General features: G+C 40.5%; 1 non-coding gene across 1 annotated transcript; it reads right to left on the reverse strand.

Annotated features, from left to right (window-relative positions):
* Positions 1-591: 591 nt before the first annotated feature.
* Positions 592-725, reverse strand: LOC127199683 (small nucleolar RNA SNORA17). Its single transcript, XR_007831960.1, has one exon. It is a non-coding gene; the product is annotated as a small nucleolar RNA SNORA17 (small nucleolar RNA).
* Between the last annotated feature and the right edge of the window lie 6,016 nt (positions 726-6,741).

Consider the following 6,741-nt stretch of genomic DNA (forward strand, 5'->3'; position numbering starts at 1 on the left):
TGGGCAGCAGCCCAAACCAAGATGTCTGCCTGGCCTTTGGTGGTAACATACCTCTACTGTTTCAGAGCCACCATGGATCCCCATTACTGGCTACTCACATTGGGCTGGCCCTTACTATCCTGGAGTCTCCACTTCTGTCTCTGTTCATTGTGCCTACGTCCTTCAGTTTCTTTCTTTTTCATTTTTCCACCACTTACTTGTTCCTTGTAGTTGTACCCATAGTCTCTGAGTGTCTGGGGTTGTTTCAGGAGTGCTATGCTACACTCGTGCAGTATGGAACAGGACAGGGGTTGTCACGGGCATGGTTTTCACTATACCGGACTGGTCGTCATCTCAGGCTGGCTCATGGTCCCAGCCATCATGGTGCTGGACTGGGGGTAGTTTGGAGCTTAATCCAGACCTGTCATCCATCTCCAGCTCAATCCTGCCCAGTCCCAATCCCAGGTGGGGTTCTTCTAGTCTCTGGGTTGCCTTCTTTGGGTGACACAGCCCCAGGCGCGGTTCATCTTGTGCTTGTTCCTACCCTGGGAGCCTGCCTGGGCTGGTTTGGCACTGAGTTGGTGCTTGTCTCAGGCTCATTTTTTTTTTCAGAGTGTTAGGTTACTAATCATTCAGATGTTCACAAGTCAGAACACTGAGCTTAAACACAGCCTCTCTCTTCTCTACCTCCTACTGACACATATATGACATAGAAGCCACACACCTGCAACACCTCTAGAAGGAGGAATTTTTGAAATTTTTACATCTATATTTTGTACATGGAATGTAGTCCCCCATATCTTTTACCCTTCTATGCTGCTCCCACTCCCATGGCTCCTTTATATGTGCATGTGTATAAGGGCTACTAATTATTCTATTTTATTGGGGTTTCTTAATGCCCCTACCTCCCTTTCAACCTCCTGACCCTAGATAGCGGAGAAAGGAGGTTAGAAGGGACAGGAGAAGTAGACCTCGTTAGACTTAGTTCCAAATGGATAAGGTTATCTGGTTCTTTGAGAAAATACCAATTCCAGCCATCATGATCTCTAGCAGTTCAGCAACAGCAAATGGCAAACACAGCAGGACAAAGAAGCAGCCTTCGGCTGGGTGGTGGTGCCACCCGCCTTTAATCCCAGCACTTGGGAAACAGAGGCAGGTGCATCACTTTGAGTTCAAGGCCAGCCTGTTCTACAAAGGGAGGCCAGGACAGCCAAGGCTAAACACAGAAACCCTGTCTTGAAAAACCAGAAGAAGAAGAAGAAGAAGAAGAAGAAGAAGAAGAAGAAGAAGAAGAAGAAGAAGACTTCTTCCTCCTCTGTCCATCTCCTCAAAACCCTGCTAAAATGCTCTTGAAACATCCTTCTGCTTCTGGTATTTATACTCTCACAGAGTCGTCAGAATTCCACTAACTCCAGCTAGCATAGACCACACCCTTTGTTGAGCTACTCTAGGCAATTATCAGCTGTGGACAAAGTAAGGCAGTCCTATATCCCACACTTGGGATTAAAACAAAAACCAGTTTATAAAACATAACTGAGTTTTTAAATAAACCAAAACTTCCACTGCATGTCCCCTTTTGGTTAAAAAAGGCTCTTTCTCTAACATGAATAAATTTTATATAATAAGAATAATTATGATAATTATCAGGTAACAATTACATTGACAAGCGCTGGGCGTGGTGGTGCATGCCTTTAATCCCAGCACTCAGGAGACAGAGGCAGGTGGATCACTGTGAGTCCAAGGCCAGCCTAGTCTACAAAGCAAGTCTAGGACAGCCAAGATAACACAGAGAAACCCTATCTCGAGAAACCAAAAGACCAGTAACATTGACAATGTATTAGATACCCTTGGAAAACGTATTCCACTATCTATCTTATCCTGGTGAATCCAAAGTCATATACCTAAATCATTTTTTTGTAACTTACATTTACCACACTAGAAACATCTTTTTAAACCTAAAACATTTTCTTAGTTCCTGAACAACTAAGCTTAATTATAGTAAGACTATGACTATCTCTTCTTTAACCCCATCAGAGACTCAAGAAGGAAATAATATTACTTAAGTATGTAAGAAGCATAAAACAAGCAGCTTCCAGAACTATAGAAGTGACAGAGACAGCTGACTGCCTGCACTGTCACCAGAGTTTTCTCTATGTCATTGAGGCATCCAATCTTCAGTCTACTGGCCAAGAAGATCTGAAAGATATTTCTGTGAGGCAGGAACTTTGAAGGACTGCCTACCTCATCTCTACAGTATTAGACAGTCAAATTCCCAGTGTCCTGCTTGTCAAAACTTGGAACAGTCTGTTGTCAGTAGCTGAAGGACAGTTTCTGTCCAGTGGCTATCTTGCCACATTTGTTTCTTAAAGCCCATCATCTTCTTTGACATAGATTAAGGGTACTGCCAGGAACAGATGTGTCTCTCGGTCAGAAAAGCCTTGTATTATTAAAACCTCTTTAAATATCATCTTCTGTAGATCTCTAAAGTGTTTGAAGACCACCTATCTATCTCAGAATATCTAAACAAACAAACATTACTTGTTTTTAGCAATGTACAATATGCTTAACTTGAAAACATATAGAAGAGACTAAATTAAGCTTATTTCTGTAATTAACTAAACTAGTATTTGTTGAAGGAAGGTCACACTGTGTTTCAAATGCTAATTTCAGTGCCACGAGATCTGGTTACTGCCTTGCCATGGCATTGTTATGAATGTTGAACTATCTTCTGTAACCATGTGATGATAAGGAATCTCCCCCAATTATGCCAGATCAGTTAAATAAAGATGCTGAAGCCTATGACTGGGTTAAAGAGAGGTAGGCTGAGATTTAGGTTCAAGGGCTTAAGTTCCAGAGAAGAGAAGAGAAAGAGAGGTGGGGGTAGGGGTAACAGAACAGCAAAGCAGCAGGAGGGAAGGAAGTGAAAGAGAAAGGAGTCACCAGAAGGCAAGATGAGCATATGGCTGTAGGAACAGACTGATGGAGCAGAAACTGCCCCAGGAATCATCAGATAGGCAAATGATTGGCTTTTATGTGGGTTTTAAAGGTACAAGGATTATAGTAGCTCAGAATCTGCCAAGCATAGTGCTTACAGCTTAATAATAAATCATAGATTCTCTATGTCAGTCATTATGGGACTAGCTGGTTAAAGAAAACCACTTCCTTAATAATTCACTGTATTGATTAATATAGAAAGAATAATTTGTCTTTCTACAACATAATGGAGAACTAATGTGGAGCATGGATCTAAGTTTACAGCCTGAGAAGTCCTGGGGAAAAGATGACTTCTTAGCCAAAGAACAGAGAACAAAATCTGAAATGCATTTTAAAGGCTCAGATCTCTTAAGAGAAGCTGCTACCTTCCAACAAAGCCAACAGAGGAAAGTGAATGGAGGGTGCTATGGTCTCTCTTGAACCAAAGCCTAAAGGTACAGCTACAGGGTTCATAGCATGCTAGAAAGATCTAAGCCTAGAACTACAGCTAAAATGAAAAGAGTCATTGCAGAGAGCACTTGAATATTTTCTGGCTTCATTTTCGCTGTTGTCATGGACCTGATTGCAATGTGTTCAGTGTTGATCATGTTTTTCAGTGCCTTCTCTACAAAAGTTCAAAATGAAATTAATTTAAGTAGGGAGGGAAATGAAAGATGTGATGGTAAGTTACAAACAAGGAAAATGGAGGAGGAAAAACAACACTTCCTGATAGAAAGTAAAGTTGAGAGCAGGTGAAGTTCAGGGCTTTCTAGCTGCATAATGTTTGTAAGCTATTTCTGAAAGGGTCCGCCCATACAATTTAGCAACAACTAAATTCCAAGGCTTCCATGTTACAGTATGAGATGACACAATTGGCCCCAAACTTAGAATTTTCTTGCTTCTTTGCTCGACTTTTGTTTGAAACTTTTCAGTAACAAGGATTTAGAATTGCAATGAAATATATAAGGAGGGCAGCAGGTGACACACACCTTTACTCTCAACACAAAGGAGGCAGAGATAGGCAGATCTCCATAAATTCTATACCATCCTGGTCTACCAATAAGTCAGGGCAGGACCCCCTGCTGATAAGATAAACTACTTAAAAAGACTGTCTAGCATTCAAATCAGAAAATTTACCTTAAAGTTACTATGTAAGTTTTCTCTTAATATTGGATAATAATATCCTTACTGATCCTGAGGATAGATACATATCAGTCTTAGGTTTATGTAAGGAGAAGATGATGTTATATTGCTATTAAAGGCCATCCAGACTCTTTAGAAAGTGGGGCTTCTGTGGTAAAACTGGGGTCAGTAGACATTTTGGCCTAAAGGGAATATTTTGTTCATCAATATAAGGATGATGCTCTGAGCAGCCAGCTTATCCCTTTAAATGTGAGGCACTATCACAAGGGACAGGTGGGAGCAATGCCTGGGGCAACGAGACACAGGAAACTATACAAGTAACAAAGTACACACCAGCCTAAGTTAGTTCCCAATACATAAAGGCTACAAAGGAAGAACTGCCCATTCCGTGTGGAGAAAAGATCAGCATAAAAAATAGCCACAACAAATATAAAAACCCAGGTACAAGATGCCTAGGATATGCTTAAAGGAATTTAAAGTTGATCTTAAAAGGCAATGCCTTTCCTATTGCTCTGAGCAATTGGGTTATCCTTTTAGATATGAGGCATCTCTCCAGCCCCCAACTGTGTTTTCAAAGGCTGATTTTAGTGCCTTGAGATCTTGTTACCCCCTTACCGTGGGCATTGTTATGAATGTTGAACTGTCTTCTATAACCATGTGATGATAAGAATTGTTGAACCTGCTATATGGAAATAGATCTGAGACTGGCTGAGACATAAATGTCTATGCATAAGCAGCAATTTTTTTTCCAGTTTTTCAAGACAGGGTTTCTCTGTGTAGTCCTGGTTGTCCTGGACTCACTTTCTAGACCAGGCTGGCCTCGAACACACGGCGATCCACCTGCCTCTGCCTCCCAAGTGCTGGGATTAAAGGCGCGCGCCACCACACCCAGCTTAGGCAACAATTCTTATTGGCTATAGACTAACCATGAATTATTATTACATGCCATTCTTCATATGACATGAGTGAAGATTTACAGATGTCTTTCTTCTATTCATACAAAGAACAGAGAACCAGGCTTATTTGATCTGTGCATCCTACACATTTCATATATTTATAATTTTAGGACTGCATAATGCTTGTAAGAAATTATGTTTCTAGAATAAAAGAACTGGACATCAATGATGCTTGATCAGACCTGACAGCATTCATCCTCCAGGATGCTGAGATGCTGAAACATTGCTTCCAGCATCCTGCATTTTCCAGCCACTACTGTTTCAGTTGCTGTTTCTTTAAAACCTGCTTCCAGGACAACTTTGAAGATCACAATTAGTCCAGACTGCTCCAAATGGGACTTCTAATAAGCTTGGAATTGCTCAACATTTGGAGACTGATTCACTTAGTCATTTTTTCCAATTTTATTTGAGCACCCAAAAAGGTATCCTATGCCTCCAAATCAGCAGAAAGAAACCTTAAGAGAATGATGTCCCACTTCCATTAAGATGGCTTGACATTGGTTGTTTTCTTAGGTAATAGATACTCATTGTTTTTAAGGGGTTGGTTACAAGGGTGTTTTTTTTTGTGTGTGTGTTTCTGAGACAGGATTTCTCTGTGTAGCTTTGGCTTTCTTGGCCTTGCTTTGTAGACCAGAGCTGGCCTCAAATTTACAGAGATCTGTGTGCCTCTGGCTCCCTAAGTGTTGGATGCCATGTGTCACCATGCTCAGCAGTTACAAGTTACTAATGGTTTTATGCAGAGTTTTGGTTTGGTTTGGTTTTGGTTTGGGGATTGTTTTTTTGTTTTGTTGACATTTGTTTTTGTTTTTACTTTGTTTTGTTTTGTTTTGTTTTGTTTTTGAGACAGGCTTTCTCTACATCACCCTGGATGTCCTGGATTCATTTTATATACCAGACTGGCCTTAAACTCACAGGGATCCATATGACTCTGCCTCCCAAGTGCTGGGATTAAAGGTGTGCACCACCATGCCCAGTTTCTTATATTTAAATTACATTATTTTAGTACATTGGTATAAACTTTGATATATTGATACAAATTCAAGGTGACTTGTTACATTCACACACACACACACACACACACACACACACACACACACACACACACACTTCTACTCTGGTATGGGATATTGTGCCTATACAACTCATATATAGTACAAGGTTTACTTCCAGTATATTTATTTAAAGCTGCTATTACAAACTGTTTATGATAATTAAATAATGCAAGTTAATTGTTAGTTGCTTTTTATTTGTTTGGTTTTTGTTTTTCCATTCAGGGTTTCTCTGTGTAACAGCCTTGGCTGTCCTAGACGTACTTTGTAGACCAGGCTGACCTCACAGAGATCTGCCTGCCTCTGCCTCCCGAGTTCTAGGATTAAAGGTGCTTGCCACCACAGCACAGCCGGCTTAATTGTTAGTTGATACTAGTCAAATTTAGCACTGGAATATACATCCTAGGTTTAACAAATAGATATGATTATATAGATAGATAAATTATGGAAAACTGAATAAATAGGTCATCTCCAAAAACCTTGGGTACCTACAGAGAATGTCATTTAAAGATGTTTTTATTAATTTAAGGACTCTTCAGCAATGAGACATGTCATCTCCTGGCAGCATCTCCAGCCTATCTCAAAAAGCATGGATGAACCTCCGTATGGAGATGTCTTCAAATATGGCAAGTAAGCCATCT

The sequence above is a fragment of the Acomys russatus genome, chromosome 15, assembly GCF_903995435.1.
Source record: "Acomys russatus chromosome 15, mAcoRus1.1, whole genome shotgun sequence".
Taxonomy (NCBI): domain Eukaryota; kingdom Metazoa; phylum Chordata; class Mammalia; order Rodentia; family Muridae; genus Acomys; species Acomys russatus.